Source organism: Hemitrygon akajei, chromosome 11 (genome assembly GCF_048418815.1).
Source record: "Hemitrygon akajei chromosome 11, sHemAka1.3, whole genome shotgun sequence".
Classification (NCBI taxonomy): Eukaryota; Metazoa; Chordata; class Chondrichthyes; order Myliobatiformes; family Dasyatidae; genus Hemitrygon; species Hemitrygon akajei.
In genome coordinates, this window is record NC_133134.1 from 14674806 (window position 1) to 14693330 (window position 18525).

Consider the following 18525-nt stretch of genomic DNA (forward strand, 5'->3'; position numbering starts at 1 on the left):
GGCTTAATTGTCCACCATTGGAAATCATCCTGTGATTAGGCCAGTGTTAAGTAGGTGGGTTGCCAGGCGGTGCAATTGGTTAAGCAGAAGAGCCTGTTCCGCACAGTATCGCTCAATAGATAAATAAATAAACCACCCCTGGAACACTCATTCCTTCCACACCAGCACACAGTGTAACTCCTACAACATCTCATCCCAGACCTGTGGCCTCTATCACCGGAAGGAACAAGGGAAGCAGGAGTCGGTTCCCTTCCAAGTCACGCACCATCCTGACTGAAGGATTTTGCCTTTGCTTCATCATCGCTATGTCTAAACACCGGTACCCCCAAGACCAACAACATTGTGGGAGCAACACACACAAGATGCTGGAGGAACTCAGCAGGTCAGGCAGCATCTATGGAGAGGAAATAACAGTCAACGTTACCCCCAAGACCTTTCATCAATAAGCAGCTGAGGAGGTTGTAACGTTGATTACTGTAGGAGCCATGTATCTATCTTCTGTCTGTCTGTATTATATTTTGTGTTGCACATTTGTCATGGTTACGGTAATCTGTCACGTGGGTTGGTGCGTGGTAAAAGCAAATGAGTTCATGCTTTGTCCTAGTTAGCTAATCTAGTTGATAGGGAGTGAGCTGGGGATGATTTTTCCTTGGTTGACCGCTAATTGGGCCGGCACGGTGGCATAACGGTTAGGACAATGCTTTACAATCCAGGCGACACGAGTTCAATTCCTGCCGCTGCCTGTAAGGAATTTATACGTCCTCCCCGTGACTGCATGGGTTTCCTTCAAGTGGTCTGGTTTCCTCCCACAGCCCAAAGACGTACCAGTTGGTATGTTAATTGGCCATTGTAAATTGTCTGTGATTAGGCTAGGATTAAATTAGGGGATTGCTGGGTGGCATGGCTCAAAGGGACAGAAAGTCCTATTTTACACTGCATCACAATAAATAAATAGTTTGAATGTTTAATTACTCTCATTTTGCTATATCACAAATTACTCTTATTCTGCTTGTTTTGTTATATTGTTAATCTAGTTTAATTAGTTTTTATTGCTATACAAGATCATTCATCTTTGCTGGTTTTATAACAAAGGATTAAACGTTCTTTTTCCGACTTGGAACTCAGTTATTTGAAGCGTGTCACGCAGTGTCAATTCCCGTATTCAGTCTCTCAGCAGTTTTGGTTTGTTTTCAGGTAACCACAACAATGGTTATGGACTGAGAGCATGTTAGCTCCTTTTGAATTCTCCCCTCTGTGGCTGTCACGGCAAAAGGGGTTTCTACTCTCCGTCATGAATTTCATAAGCTTCCAGGAAATAAGATTGATTCACTTTGGCTTGCTGACACACCACGTGCAACACACACATTTAATTATTACACGTCACGTGATTCTTTTTCCAAATATGTCATGTGATCTTGTTTTTAGAAACATAGAAAATTTACAACACGTTACAGGCCCTTTGGCCCACAATCTTGTGCCGACCATGTAACCTACTCTAGAGATGCCTAGAATTTCCCTAACGCATAGCCCTCTATTTTTCTAAGCTCCATGTACCTATCTAAGAGTCTCTTAAAAGTCTGTATTGGATCCACCTCTACCACTGTCACCAGCAGTGCATTCCACACCCCCACCACTCTCTGTGTTAGAAACTTACCTCTGACACCCTCCCTTGTACCTACTTCCAAATACCTTAAAACTATCCCCCCTCATGTTTGCCATTTCAGCCCTGGGAAAAATCCTCTGGCTATCCACACGATCAACCATCTAATACATCTCTATCAGGTCACCTCTCATCCTCCGTTGATCCAAGGAGAAAAGGCCAAGTTCACTCAACCTATTCTCATAAGGCATGCTCTCCAGTCCAGGCAACATCCTCGTAAATCTCCTCTGCACTCTCTCTATAATATCCACATCCTCCCTGTAGTGAGGTGACCAGAACTGAGCACTGTGGGGTCTAAACAATCTACCATTTATGCATTTATTCATGTGATCGGGAGACATCTCCGATGCCACAGATTTTCCTGTTCATTGATGTCAGGTGGTGCTCCCCCCCGTCCTTTTTCTAATAGAGCGATAAGAATTTAACTATAAACAGAAAAGATTCTGCAGGTGCTGGAAATACAGAGTGACACACACAATATACTGGAGGAAATCAGCAGGTCAGGCAGTGCCTATGGAAGAGAATAAATAGCTGATGGTTCAGGCCGAGACCCTTTCATCAGGACTTTAGTGAAGGAGCATCTTCCCCAAAAGGGTTGCAGCAACTGAAGCTGGAAACTCCCCACCCAATTCTCAGGGATAGTTAAGCATTAGCAGGAGATGAGCATACGCCAAATAAATGCATTGATGCAGCTTTCAGAAATATGGAAGAGAAGTGGGTGATGACACCAGATCTGATTAAAAAACATCTCACCCTGGGAACCATCTTGGACGCTCCATTCAGACAGAGCTTGGAGGAAGAAACCAGCTCCAAGTCCTTTGGAAATCTAACTAGCTGTTCAAACTAAGTGTGGTGGGAGGACAGGATCAGGCCAAAGTTCACCATTGCAGAAAAGTCCTGGGACCAATCTTTCCTGCCATCTCACTGCCAACTATTCCCTGGCATTAACATTAACACATTACACAAAATTTGAATTTTGGATTTATTTAAATCTTACATCCATCCCGCAACGTGAGGGAGTAAAGATCTTTGTGTTATGTCTGTGCTGCGATGTACAGACATGTGAATTTATAAGTCTAATGGCTTGTAGAAAGAAGCTGTCCCGTGACCTGTTGGTCCTGGCTTTATCGCTGTCGTACAGTCTGCCAGACAAAAGCAGCCGAAACTGTTTATGGTTGGGGTGACTGGTGTCCCCGATGACTTTCCAGGCCTTCTTTACACACCTGCTGCTGTAAATGTTCTCAATGGAGGGAAGTTCACAACCACAGATGTACTGGGCTGTCCGTACCACTCCCCACAGTGCCCAGCGATCAAGGTTGGTGCAGGTCCCGTACCAGGCAGTGATACAGCCAGTCAAGATGCTCTCATTGGTGCCCCTATAGAAGGTCCTGAGGATCTGTGGGGGCTCATGCCAAACTTCTTCAGTCACCTGAGCTGGAAAAGACGCTGTTGTGCTTTTTTTTGCCACACAGGTGGTATGTACGAGGTGAAATCTTCAGTGATGTGTATACTGTGGAACTTGAAATTATTCACCCTCTCAGCTGCAGTCCCATTGATGTTGATCAGGGCGAGCCTGTCCCCGGTTAAGACAGTGACAATTAATATGCTAATAACTCTCACCATTAATCAATTTCAGCTCATATATTGCAGAGCTTCCATTTGTCCTGCACATCCCTTCCCAGCCTTCTCTCTCCCTATCTCTCTCTTCCTCATTAAGTATTTGCTTTAATGAAGATTGCCTGACCAAAGACAAGCCTGAAATTTAACAAGCAAATGGCAGAAAGCGCTCCACCGGAGTGATGCTGTGAAAACTATTTTTAAATGTAAAATGGGACACATCCCTCGTGGATTTTATCCTTTGGTTACATTGCAGACATACACGGAGTGGCCACTTTAATAAGTACACCCGAACGCCTGCTCATTAATGCAATATCTAATCAGCCAATCATGTAGCGACAACTCAATGCATAAGAGCATGCAAACATGGTCAAGAGATTCCGTTGTTGTTCCCCATCAGAAGAAATAGGGAAGAAATGTGATCTAAATGACTTTAACCGTGGAATGATTGTTGGTGCCAGATGGGGTGGTTTGAGTATCTCAGAAACTGCTGATCTCTTGGGGTTTTCACACACAGCAGTCTCTAGACTTTACAGAGAATGGTGTGAGAAGCAAAAAACATGAATAGTAGTTCTGTTGGTGAAAATGCCTTTTTAATGAGAGAGATCAGAAGAGAACAGTCAGACTGTTTCAAGCTGACAGGAAGGCAACAGTACCTCAGGTAACAATGCGTTACAACAGTGGTGTGCAGAAGAATGAGAGTCAGGTTTAATATCCCCGGCATATGTCGTGAAATCTGCTAACTTTGCGGTAGCTGTGCAATGCAATACACGATAAATATAGGGGAAAAACACTGAATTACAGTAAATGTATATGTCTATTAATTGTTAAATGACAAAAGCAATGCAAAAACAGAAATAAAAAAAGCAGTGAGGTAATGTTCATGGGTTCAATGTCCATTTAAAAATCAGATGGCTGATGGGAAGAAGCTGTTCCTGAATCGCTGAGTGTGTGCCTTCAGAAATACATTCTTGCCATAGAGGGAGTATCGAGAAAGTTCACCAGATTGATTCCTGGGATGGCAGGACTTTCATATGAAGAAAGACTGGATCATCTAGGCTTATACTCACTGGAATTTAGAAGATTGAGGGGGGATCTTATTGAAACGTATAAAATTCTAAAGGGATTGGACAGGCTAGATGCAGGAAGATTGTTTCCGATGTTGGGGAAGTCCAGAACGAGGGGTCACAGTTTAAGGATAAAGGGAAAGCCTTTTAGCACCGAGATGAGGAAAAACTTCTTCACGCAGAGAGTGGTGAATCTGTGGAATTCTCTGCCACATGAAACAGTTGAGGCCGGTTCATTGGCTATATTTAAGAGGAAGTTAGATATGGCCCTTGTGGCTAAAGGGATGGGGGGGGGGGTATGGAGAGAAAGCAGGTACAGGGTTTTGAGTTGGATGATCAGCCGAATGGCCTACTCCTGCACCTATTTTCTATGTTTCTGTACCTCCTACCTGATGTTAACAGTGAGAAGAGGGCATGACCTGGGTAGTGGGGGGTCATTAATGATGGATGCCACCTTTCAGAGGCACCACTCGTTGAAAATGTCTTGGATACTACAGAGGCTAGTACCCATGATGGAGCTGACTAATTTTACAACCTTCTCCAGCTTACTTCGACCCTGTGCAGTAGCACCCCCGCCCCATTACCAGACAGTGATGCAAGCAGTCAGAATACTCTCCATGGTACATCTGCAGAAGTTTTTCATTTCATTTCATTTTCAATCTTTTTTTATTGATTTAAAAGAATAAGGATTTGAGTGTTTTAGGTGTCATACTAAATTTCCTCAAACTCCTAATGAAATATAGCTCCAAATGAGATAAAGAGCATCTCTGAACGCACAACGTGTCAAACCTTGAGGTGGACGGGCTACAGCAGCGATGACCTCACCAGGTTCCCCTCCTGTACCTAATAAAGTGGCCACTGTATAATGACTGCAGTATGAAAATATCTCAGCCCTTCCTCTTTCTTATCTTCCACGGCCATTTCCAATTTGACATCAATGTTTTTCTTAAATTAATACCTCCTTCACTACACTGCAAGTATATTTATTTGAACTGTTCTTTCTGCAGAAGGACTGATCTGAAGCTTAGTCGTTCATTGGATAATTTACAGAACTCCCTGCGAGATCGACCTTAAATCTCGCTGAAGGAACTTTCCGTCAAATGTAACTCGGTTTGCGTTCTGAGTATAGGGTATTATTTAATTAGCAATAGCATGCTTCTTGCACACTATCTGTTACTGCAGATTGACGGTGAAAGTTTAGATTAAATGGGTGCACTTGAGATTCGATTTTGCAAAGTGTAAAGAAGGAATTGATTAAATCTTTTTTTTGTATATTAATCTGCAAGGAACGCTTTTCGTGAGTGAAAGAATGCAATTATTAAAAACCAAGTGTGAACAGTTCCCTGAAGTCTCCTTCCTTTGACACTGCTGTAGCTCCAGGGGTGTGTGACAACAGATTGTCTGGAATACAATCTGGGCTCTTTTATCCCTCCTTTTGCAAATTGCTTCCAAAACATGAAAGCGGAATTCAACGCATCTCCGCACAATGTCTAGAGAGCGATCAACTCGAATTAACACCTGTTTCACTCCGCTCTTCCCCCACGAGGGAAATGGCTGCCTGCTGTGATGTATCGGTCACCATACCAACACATCAGGGTGTGGTTTGTGGGCCAGAGACAGCTCCATTCTGCTGGTGAATCATAATATCTCATTGTTCCTGCATTGTAGCTTTTCTCATCATGTAATAACAGAGGGCGCAGTTACGTTATCTAAGGCGGTCCACCAACCTGGGGGAGCTTTAGAGAAAACAAAGTCAGTTGAACATCGCTATGACATCTTTCATGGAAGTGCTGTCAAAGTATGGTCATTGTTGAAAGATCTGTGGCAACACCTTACAATGTTAAGGTTTTGTAATTTTACACGTGTGTTTTGCACTTTAACATGTGTGTGATTTACTTTCTGTTTACTTAGAGACAAACAAGCCGTGCCACCTAGCAAATCACCTATTTAGCGCTAGTCTAATCACAGGACAACCCACGATGACCAGTTAAGCTACTAACAGGTTTGTCTTTGAGCTGTGGGAGGGGACCGGCGCAGCCGGAGGAAACCCGTGTGGCCACGGGAGAACAGGCAAACTCCTTACCGATGACGCAAGATCGGAACTCCAGTCTCTGAGGCCCCGGCCATAATAGTGTCACACTAACTGCTATGCTACATCGGATCACAATGTTCAGCATAATCAATGTTGCTTGAGAGATAAGCGTTGGCCAGAACAGAGGATAGAGAAAAAAGAACGTAAAATAGGATAGTACAGAGTCTTCGGCCTCCGAAGTTGTGCCAAACGTTTAACCAACTCTAAGATCAACCTAACCCTTCCCTGCGGCACAGCCCTCCACTTTGCTTTCATCCATGTGCCCGTCTGAGAATTTCTGAAATGTCCCTAACGTACAGTTCTGTACAAAAGTCTTAGGCACAAATACAAAGGGTGCCTAAGACATTTGCACAGTACTGTAGTAACTTTATGTATTACACTGTACTGCTGCCATGGAAAAAAATTATGTAATACGTGAGTGATGATAAACCTGATTCCGATATGGGTCTCTATTGTGGGCTGAGGGTGGGAAGGGGGCAGGGAGAGGGGAATCATGGTTGAGAAAAGGGTAAGGGAGAGGGGAGGGAGTGGGAAACACTAGAGAGACAATCTGTAATGATCAATAAACCAATTGTTTGGAATCAAATGACTTTGCCTGGTGTCTCAGGACTGGGTGTGCCTGTTCCTGCGCCAACCCTCAGTCCCTGGCACTCCTCTACCACCTGGCACTCCTCTGCCACCTGTCCCAAACGCCTCCCACGGCACTCAACCTTCACTGTTCCTAGTATCCTTTGCTTCCACCAGATTTACAAGCTTGCTCTCCGCTCCACATTGACAAGTACAGTTCTGTGTAAAAGTCTCTAGCTGTGTATACAGTCTGCATCGAAGACTTTTGCACAGTACAGTATCTGCCTCTACCACTACCGCAGGCAGCCCATTCCATGCACCTACCAGTCTCTGCGTAAAAATACTCTGCTCTGATGCCCCCCCCCCTTAAACTTTTCTGCAATCACCTTGAAATTGGACATATTCGACCATAGAGATGCTGATCACTCCTGTTGGTGAAAGCTCTTGGCCTGACACGTTGACTGTTTATCCCTCTCCACAGATGCTGACCGAGCTGCTGAGTTCCTCCAGCATTTTGTGTTGTTGCTTTCTTACCGGCATCGTCTTTTTAAAGCCTTGGGGAGGAAGGGGATGGAAGGGGATGTGGGGATCAGCTGAATCCAAATTAAACTGCATTTCTTAGGGGGGGGGGGAAAAACACGTTCCACATGAGTAATTACTGCCTGAGATTCACCATTCAATATATGCACATTAGATTATTTTAAATTCCAGAGTGCAAGATGGGGTACCTTACCTGGAGTGGTGCAAGTCAACTGGAGTCTTAGTTTGAAAGCCGGAATTCACACCTACTAATGACGTTCAAGGCTTTGGGAAACATTACAGTCAGAGTCAGGTTTAATATCACAGGCATACTGTACGTATGTCGTGAAATGTGTTGTTATGTGGGGCAGTACATTACAACACATAATAATAAACTTGTAAATTACAGTAAGTGTGTGTGTGTGTGTTAAATTAAACTAGTTCAAAAGTAGAAATAAAAAAGTAGGAAAGTAGTGAGGTCGTGTTCATGGGTTCAATATCCATTCAGAAACTGGATGGCAGAGGGGAAGAAGCTGTTCCTGAATCACTGAGTGTGTGTCTTCAGGCTTCTGTACCTCCTACCTGATGGTAGCAGTGAGAAGGGGGCATGTCCTGGGTGGTGGGGGTCTTTAATGACGGACACTGGCTTTCTGAGGCATCACTCCTTGAAGATGTCCTGGATGCTGGGAAGGCTAGCGCCCATGATGGAGCTGACTGAGTTTATATCTTTTTGCAGCTTATCTCGATCCTGTGCAGCGGCCCGCTCCTCACCGGACAGTGGCGCAGCCACGGTACATCTCTCCACGGTACATCTTTTTGGTGACATACCAAAACTCCTCAAGCTCCTGAAGACATAGAGCTGCTGTTGTGCCTTGTTTGTAACCGCATCGATATATTGGGCCCAGGATAGATCTTCAGAGATGTTGTTACACAGGAACTTGAAATTGCTCACCAACTCTGTTGGTGGTTATCAAAGCGAGGAATACCCTATTTCTTGGGGGGTGATGCTGGGCTAGACGGTGGCTCAGCTTTTTGGGATAGTCAATATCTGTCTGCTTTTGCAGTGCCTGAATATATCTAACAACAAAGAAATGCAGTGCCATCTGCTATCGCAAGTCAAAGTCAAGTTTATAGTCATATGAACAAGTAGGTGTATGAACAGGTGCAATGCAAAGCTCACTTACAGCAGCATCATAGGCACATAGCATCAGACACACAACACTCACATGAAAAACCAAATTAAGCATAAAGTTATAGAAGAACAAAATTAAAACAAAACAAAGTGCACTGAAGTGCAAAGTGGTCCATAGGACCATAAGACGTAGGAGCAGAATTAGGCCATTCGGCCCATCGAGTCTGCTCCGCCATTTCATCACGGCTGATCCCGGATCCCACTCAACCTCATACACCTGCCTTCTCGCCATATCCCTTGATGCCCTGACCGATCTGGAGACGATCAGCTTCTGCCTTAACTGTACCCACGGACTTGGCCTTCACCGCAGTCTGTGGCAGAGCATTCCACAGATTCACTACTGAAAAAATTCCTCCTTACCCGTGTCCTAAAAGGTTCTGAAGCTGTGCCATCTAGTTCCGGATACCTCTACCATAGGAAACATTCTCTCCACATCCACCCTATCTAGACCTCTCCCCATAAATCCATGCCTTCTAGCCCTTGATTCCGCAATCCCAGGACTAAGACTTTGTCTATACCCCTCATAATTTTATCCACTCCGAAAAGATAAACCCTTATTCCCCTGCATTCCAGTGTGTAAAAGTCCCAGCCAGCTCAACTTCTCTCCAAAGCACAAGTTCAAAAGTTCAAAGTAAATTTATTATCAAAGTATGTATACCGTTCGCAGCCTTGAGATTCATCTTCTTGCAGATACCCACAGGAAAAGAAAGAAAAGCAATAGATTCCAGACATAACAAAGACCGACAAACATCCGATGTCTAAAAGAGAACAAATCGTGCCGATAATTTTTAAAAAGCGATCATACTGAGAACACGAGCAGCAGAGTCTCCGGAAGTGAGTCCACAGAATGCCGAGTCCGTTCAGCGCTGAGGCAGGAGAGGTCGGCCATGCTGGTCCAGGAACCCAAATGCTGCCAGGTAGCGACAGCTCCTGAAGGAACCCTGAGAGAAGAGAGGGAGACAAGTCAAACAGGGAGAGGGGACAGGCTAGGTGGGGATCTCAGCTGGCACAGAGTGGCGGACTGAACACCAGCTTGATTTCCGCCCTTGGGGCCTCAGTGCCATACCCGCACTCCTGTTTGCCGGGTCAGGAGATCGTCGTTGCTGTCGTTTCTCCTCTCCGCGTCCTGTGGCGCATCCGGCGGCAACTTTACCATTTCTAGCACTTTTGTCTGTTTTTTTTTTAACGAGGCTCAACCCAGCACAGATCGAATGCACGCAAGGAGCCGTCCGGATTCGAACCCGGGACCACTTGCCCCGAAATCCAGTGTGGACGCCACTACACCACCAGCCGGCTATCAGGAGATCGTAGTTGGTTCAAAAGTACGCTTCTTAAAGGGACATTACAGGCTGCAGATTGCAATATCATCGTTCAGGAGAAGTATATCTAGTAGTTTTGTGAGCTGCCTGCATGTGAGTCACCGTGTATCACCAGCACCATCTTGCAAACTGCAAATCTCCTCTGCTCTCTTTCCACCTTGGTGGCTGATTTCCTTTAGAAATCAGTGTCCCGCTGAATTTGTGTACAAACTAGTTCTTAAGCAATAAATTTCAAAATTTCAGTCATTGCATTTCAGAAACATAATTTTTGAGAAGTATCACAGGAGAAGCTTAATACAAGTAGAATGCTCATTTGAAGATAGAACATTACAGCTCAGTACAAGTCCTTTCTGCCCACAATGTTGTGCCTACCTTTTGATTTACTCTAAGATCAATCTAATATTTTCCTCTTGCATAGCCTTCTATTTTTCTATCGTCCATGTGCCAATCTAAGAGTTTCATAATTGTTCCTAATATGTCTGCCTTTACCACTCCCAACACCCGCAAATTGTTTCACACACTCACCACTTTCTGTGTAAAAAAAAAACTTATCTCTAACATCCCCCTATACTTTTCTCCTATCATCGTAAAAGTTCAAATTCAAGTTTAATTGTCATTCAGCCATAATGAATACAGCCAAATGAAACAGCATTATTGTTAAAATTATGCCCCCTTGTACTAGCCATTTCTACCCTGGGAAAAAGTCTCTGGCTATCAACTCGTACAATGAGAGGTGACTTGATAGAGGCGTACAAGATGCCACTTATCATTTGTACACCTCTTATCAAGTCACCTCTCATCCGCCTTTGCTCCAAAGAAAAAAGTCTTAGCTTGCTCAACCTATCCTCATAAAACATGCTCTCTAATCCAGGCAGCATCCTGGTAAATCTCCTCTGCACCCTCTCTAAAGCTTCCACATTCTTCCTATAATGAGGCAACCAGAACCGAACACAATATTCCAAGTGGGGTCTCATCACAGTTTGTTACGCACGTAATGTTGCGATTCTCTTTTGATTGTGTTCGGAACAAATTCTGTGGCTGTAATCGCAATCTATTCCCTCTAATTTATATCCTAGTTGTGAGTCTTATAGAAGAGACGCATAATCTTCTCTGAATATTCCAGCTAATTAGGTAACTCTCGATGAACCATCCCTAAATATGCATCTTGTAACTGTTCAGTATCTTCTATTTCTTCCCTGACTCCAGAATATGGTACAGTCAGACATTCCATCAACAACTAACAGTTATGTGCTGTTAAAGATGCAAAAATAAATATAAACACAGTGAAATGACTATGCTAGGTTCTTTAGAAAGGATTCATTAATTCAATTAATATTTTTTAAAGACTTGAGAAAAAATAGATAGTTGAACTAACTGCATGTTGTCTGTACTTCATATCCAGATTTTTGGAATGTAAAATAGCTTTAGTTCTCCCGTGTATTTAGAGAACTCCCACGCACTGAGCAAAACCCCATGTAATTAGAAACCATAAAATAAAACATGCATTAAAGAGACTTAGATGAAAAGCTGAGAATACAATTTAAGGTCAAGATTTGTCTGCATTCAATATCCAGGCATGAGAGGGAATATGAAATCAGATTTTGATTTATGAAAGTTTCGAGGCTAAAGTGCAACTTCCTCCTTAAAAATAAATCAACGCTTTTCGTCATCTCTCATTTTGCTCTGTCTCAAAGTCACCTATAAGTTCCCATCGTATTACACTTGGTGGATAAATTACACTGGGCCAGATCGCACTGACAGTGAGCTAATGGGTCAAGAGAAAGAGCCAGCTAGCCACAATGCATGCATCAGTATGATCAGGAGTTCTATGCCTAGACAGCACATCACGGATGTATGAAATGTACAGGCAGGTCAGCTGCACTCGTTCATCTCTGACCTTGTGCTCTCTCCCCAGACTCAGTATTGTGTCCCAGGATTCATTTTGTACCCAGCCCTTCAGCTTTCCACCAGTCGTAGCTGCTGCATTCCACACAATCATGTTTACCTCAGTGAAGTTAACTGACCTTCATTAAAATGGAGTGTGGAATTTTTTTAATCTTTATTTAAATTATTTAGAACAGCAGTCCAGCAACTTCAGCCCACACTCTTTCTCTTTTTCTTTCCTTTTTTAATCTTTTTTTCTTTTTGTATCTTTTTCTTGTTTTTCTTTTTTCTGTTTTCTTATGTTTTTATTTTCTCTTCATTTTTCTTGTCTAAATCTTTTGACTTTATTTTTCTTCCTCAGTTTTTCCGATCTTTTTCTTTCCTTTTTTTCCCTTCTTTCCTCTTTTTTTGTTTATTTTTGCTATACTGACTCCTGATGCCCCTGCCATATCTGCCTCCGTCCCCACACCTGGCAGAGCATTCCAAGCACCCACCACCCTGTGTAACATATTAGCCCCGCTCACTTCATCTGAACTCGACTTAAGTGCATGCTCTCTAACGTTTGACATTTCAAGACATAAGAGATACTGCAGACGCCAGAAATCTGGAGCAACACGCACAAAATGCTGGAGGAATTCAGCAGGTCAGGCAGCATCTATGCAGGGAAATGAACAGTCGGCATTTCAGGCCAAGACTTATCCAGATGTGCTGAAACATCACCTGTTCATTTCCCTCCTGGCCTGCTGAGTTCCTCCAGAATTTTGTGCGTGTTGCTGTGGCCTAGACATTTCAACTCTGGGAAAAAGATACCATTAACACTTTGTTGATTTACATCTTTTAATTTATTTGAAGAGAACCTATTAGTTTGAAATAATTTGTTGACACTTTTTTTTAATTGCATCTGTTTGTAGGACAGCACATACATATACAGAGCCTCTGGTCATCAGATGTATTAGAAGCAAGGAGAAGGACATGTGTTTAAGACACATGAAGAGTCAGAAAGTTATCATGCTTCTATTTGTAATCTACTCCCCTTTCTGAATATGGTCTCTGTCTATTCTTCCTGCTGCCACAGTAAAGCAGTCAGTATAATCAAAGACTCCCTCTCCACTCTCTTTCCCCCTCTTCTATCAGGCAGAAGATATAAAAGCTTATAAACACATACCACCAGGTACATAGACAGGTTCTATCTAAAGTTCTAAGTACATATATGTCACCATGTACAACCCTGAGATTCACTTTCTTGTGGGCATACTCAATAAATCCATAGAATAATAACCACAACAGAATCAATGAAAGACCACACCAATTTGGGTGTTCAAGCAGTGAGCAAAAGACCACAAATTGCGCAAATACAAACAGAAATAAGTAATAATAATTTTAAAATAAGCATTAAGAACATGCGGTGAAAAGTCCTTGAAAGCGCGTCCATAGGTTCTGAGAACATTTCAATGAAGGGGAAAGTGAAGTTGAGTGAAGTTATCCCCTTTGGTTCAAGGGCCTGATGGTTGAGGGGTAATAACTGTTCCTGAACCTGGTCGTGTGAGTCCTGGGGCTCCTGTACCTTCTTCCTGATGCCAGCAGTGAGAAGAGTCCTGGGTTGTGGGGGTCCCTGATGATGGATACTGCTTTCCTGTGACAACACTTTATGTGGACATGCTCAGTAGTGTGGAGGGCTTTACCCATGTTGGACTGGGCCGTATCTACCACTTCCTGTAGGATTTCCTGTTTGGGGGCATTGGTGTTTCTGTACCGGGCTCCTGGTATGCCTGGTCCTCTAGTACGATAAGATGGACTCTGGGCCTCACAATTTACACTTTATTATCTTCCTGAACTGCACTTTCGCTGTAACTGTAACACTTCCTTCTGCATTCTGTTACTGTTTACTTTTGTACTCCCTCAATGCACAGTGGTGATGAAACTATCTATATGGATGGCAAGTTTTCCACTGTACCCCAGAGCACGTGGCAATAAGAAACCAATTTACCAACCCACCAACATCCTTTTCAAAGCTTCAGATAACAACCAACATAACACAAATGCCTCCCTCAGCCTCCTATTAAACAACCACATGCCATTTTCAGAAGTCAGGTTTCCAGCGCGAGCACAAATTGGGCACCCAGTTGCTCTTGTTTAGAAAGCTATTTATCATCTCCTTAAGTTTCCCGTCACGTTTTATTAAACCTAGTTTCAACTTTGAGAGGTAGACATAGGAATGAGGGATGAGAGATGAAAGAGGCCCCTGAACTACTTGGTAAGATCCTGACTGATCCCATGCCTTGATTTCACTTTCGCTGCCTGATCCCCAATTCCCCTTTCGACCTTTAGAACCCAGAACTAATAGCTTTGAATTAATTCAACAGCCAAACATTCACAGCCTATTAGAGCAGAAAATTCCCAAGATTCACAACCTGCTGTGTGAAGAATCTTCAGTTCTGCCATGAACGAGGACAAACAGACAGCATTTTAGAATTTACATACCCACTTTATAATGTATTCTTGATGTGGCCAAGATTAGAAAATCGGTGCAGATTAATTAATAAAGCTGAAAATGGGTTTATCATGGAACAAAGGTTTTTTTAATTACAGTGTCAGTCCACAAGCCATGAATAATCCAATTTTACTTAAAGAAGGATGATTTGCAAAACCTATATAGAAAAGTTTGCTGGTTATATTGGAGTAAACAGTTCCTTCATAATGTTCTAAAAACTGTCAAACTTTAAAGCCCTTCCATTAAAGCAAAGCATTAATCTCTATGAAATTTTGATGCCTGGGCCCAACATCAGAAACATCTTCAACTTCAAGTTCAAGTTTAACTGTCATTCAACCATTCATGAACATAGCCAAATGAAACAGTTCTCCACGGGTGCCAAGGTACAAGACACATTACCAACAGCACACAGCACACAGCAAATAGCACACAGCACAAGTAGTGCATATGGTTATGATTTCAAAAAAACAGTCACAAAGAAAAAGAAAATAACATAGCCAAAGCCCCTGAGTGGTTTGACTGTAGATTGTCCTGCACCAACTTGTTCTTCCACGGAGTGAGCTCTAGAGGACAGCGCCAAGCGAAAACCAGAGAGCAGCGCCAAGTGAACACCAGAGAGCAGCGCTGAGCGAACACCAGAGGGCAGTGCCGAGCGAACACCAGGGGGCAGCGCCGAGCGAACACCAGGGGGCAGCGCCGGGCGAACACCAGAGGGCAGCGCCGAGCGAACAACAGAGGGCAGCGCCGGGTGAACACCAGAGGGCAGCGCCGAGCGAACAACAGAGGGCAGCGCCGGGTGAACACCAGAGGGCAGCGCCGAGCGAACACCAGAGGGCAGTGCCGAGTGAACACCAGAGAGCAGCGCCGAGCGAACACTGGAGCAGAGCACCACCGGGGGGGCCATTCCCCAGCCCAGCACAATTGCAGTGAGCCCAGCAGAGGACCCTGCTTGCTCTCCTTGGTGGCTACAGCAGGCCACTGCATCCAAGGCGACCCCACAGCTGAGGCCTAGTCTTCACCATAACCAGAGTAATGCAGCTCCCCTTCCATCCAATGCCTTGAAATCCCAATAAAAACGTCCAAGGTGATTACCTACTCCATTTGTTGGATCACGCACCATCTCAGCGCAAAGGTGCATGACAATCCCAAGCAACAACGCAACAATAGTACGCAATAATTCCAGCTCCATCGCTATCGAGCAGCTCGCTGCTGGGGTGGATCTGCAGTACTTGCTGTTCTTAGTATCCAGCAGTGGCTTGTGATCATAAAAATAGACATACAAGATAAACAAATACTCCTTTAATTGGACTTGCAGTGGCTATCCTACCAGAAGGCAATGCCACAAAAAGGCAGCACCCACCAATAATTTTTACTTATTTTTCAATTTTTATTTATAGATAGAACGGTGAGCAAACCCTTCAAGCTGTGCCACCAGCTGCCCCCCCCCCCCCCGATTTAACCCCCAGCCTGATCACAGTACAATTTATTATGCCTTTGGATTGTGGGAGGTAAACAGAACACTCGAAAGGAATATAGGGAGAAAGCACAGGCTCCTTCCAGATGGCGCTGGGACTGAACTCCGAACTTCAGCACCCTGGGCTGTAACGGTGTTACGCTAACGACGACTCTATTGTGGCACCATCATTACTACCGTCAAAGGGGAGATACGGGAACTTGAACTCACACTCTCACTGCTTTAGGAACAGCTTTGCCCCCTCCACAACAGATTTTCGAACGGTCCGTGAACCCATGAAGACAGCCTCACTATTTTTGCTCGGACGGCCAACACGGCCTACGAGTGCGCTGGGGGCAGCCCGCCAGCGTTTTGCGACGTGTGGTTTCAGTGGTGTGTTGCCTGAGTCTTACTCGCTGTTGTCCTGTCAGATGCATCCCAGAGCTGAGGGGAATAGTGAGCCCAAATCTGTCCAAATTTGGCGAGAGTAAGTAGATGAAGTCAGTAAACAACAGAATCCAGGCAGTTATCTAAATTATTCCCTTCTTTTACTGACGTGAAGCTTCCTGCCACTACTGATCGACACAAACTTCCTCCTGTCTCTTATATTTTGATGAAGGGTCCATAGGAGGCATTTGGGACAGGTGGCAGAGGAGTGCCAGGGGCTGAGGGGTGGTACAGGAGCAGACACACCCAGCCCTGACACACCAGGCAAAGTCATTTGATTCCAAACAACTGGTTTATTGATCATTACAGAATGTCTCTCTCTAGTGCTTCCCAGTCCCTTCCCAAATTCCCCTCTCCCTGCCCCCTTCCCTCTCTCAGTCCACAATAGAGACCCATATCAGAATCAGCTTTATCATCACTCATATGTCATGAAATTTGTTTTTGTGGCGGCAGTACAGTGCAATACATAAAATTACTAGAGTGCTGTGCAAAAGTCTTAGGCACCCTAGCTATATATATATGCTGAAGACTTTTGCACAGGACTGTAAGTCTTTCAACATAACCTTCTACTCCCTTCTCCCTCATCTGTATAACCAACCTCCTATCAGGGCAGCACAGTAGCGTAAAGTTTTACAGCGCCATTGTCTTGGGTTCAATTCCGGACCACTACCTGTAAGGAGTTTGGGTTTCCTCCACATGCACTGGTTTCCTCCCACCTCCCAAAGATGTGTGGATCAGGGTTAGTAAACCGTGGGCACTGGACGCATGTGCACACTTGCCGGCTGTCTCCGCTGCATGCTTGGACTGTATTGGTTGCTGACACAAAAACAATGCATTTCACTTTATATTTCAAAAGTTCAAATAAATTTATTATCGAGGGACATATATGTCACCATATACAACTCTGAGATCTATTTTCTAGTGGGCCTTTCAGGGTATATGTGACAAATAAATTTAATCTTTTAATCCAATAAGCTAAATTTTAAATGCATCTCTTTCACATATCAGTCCTTCCTGTAGCGAGTTGCTTCTTCTGGCCATGCAAGACGTTTGCAGAATTATAATTGAATTCACCATTAAAATAAAGATTACATTCATTCCTGACTTTATTATTAATGAAATTCAATTGAGATCAGGGCTGCACTATTTCCTTTTTTTTATCAAATATTGGAACCCTCAACCAAATTGACCTCAATTAAGAGACATAATGCAAGGGTAAACTATTCAGTTGGAATTTATTGTGCTAAATTTCAATGCTTAAAATCTTCTCCTCTTCTTTTATTAGCCTGAAGTGCCATTGTTTCACTTCACTAATGCACATGAAGCACATTGAATTTGTTTTGCACTGAAATTGTGCAGAAGGGGGAAGAGGCAAAGCAAATATATCTCAGTGCATTTAGCAACGCATGCAAAATGCTGGAGGAACTCAGCAGGCCAGGTAGCATCTATGGAAATGAATAAACAGTGGACATTTTGGGCTGAGATCCTCTGCCAGGACTGGGAAGAAAGAAGAGAAGTCGGGGTAAGAAGGTGGGGATAGGGGAGGAAGAAGTACAAGGTGGTAGGTGATTGGCAAAACTGGGAGGGGGGAGGGTGAAATAAAGAGCTGGAGAGTCAATTGGTGAAAGAGATAAAGGGCTGGAGAAGTGGGAATCCAATAGGAGAGAACAGAAGACCGTGGAAGAAAGGGAGGGGGAGGCGCACTGGAGGGAATTGTTGGGCAGGTAAGAAGATAAGGTGAAAAAGGGAAATAGGAGTGGGGAATGGTGAAGTGAGTGGGGGGGGGAAATTACCAGAAGTTAGAGAAATTGATATTCATGCCATCAGGTTGGAGGCGATCCAGACGGAATTTAACGCGTTGCTCCTCCGATCTGAGTGTGACCTCATCGCGACTGTAGAGAAGGCATGTTGGAATGGGAATGGGAAGTAGAATTGAAATGGTTGGCTACCAGGAGATCCCGCTTTTTGTGGCAGTCAAAGCATCGAGTTTAGTTTAGATCAGAGGTACAGCATGGTAACAGGGCCTTCCGGCCCAACAAATCTTTGCCACCTATGGCCAAATAACTACTAGCCCTTAAACCTTTGGAATGCAGGAGGAAACCAGAGCACCTGGAGGAAACCCACGCGGTCGTAGGGTGAATGTATAAACTCTTACAGACTACAGTGCTTTTACCTTACACTGAATCAACTCACCTCCCTTCTCAGCAGGTGAGCGGC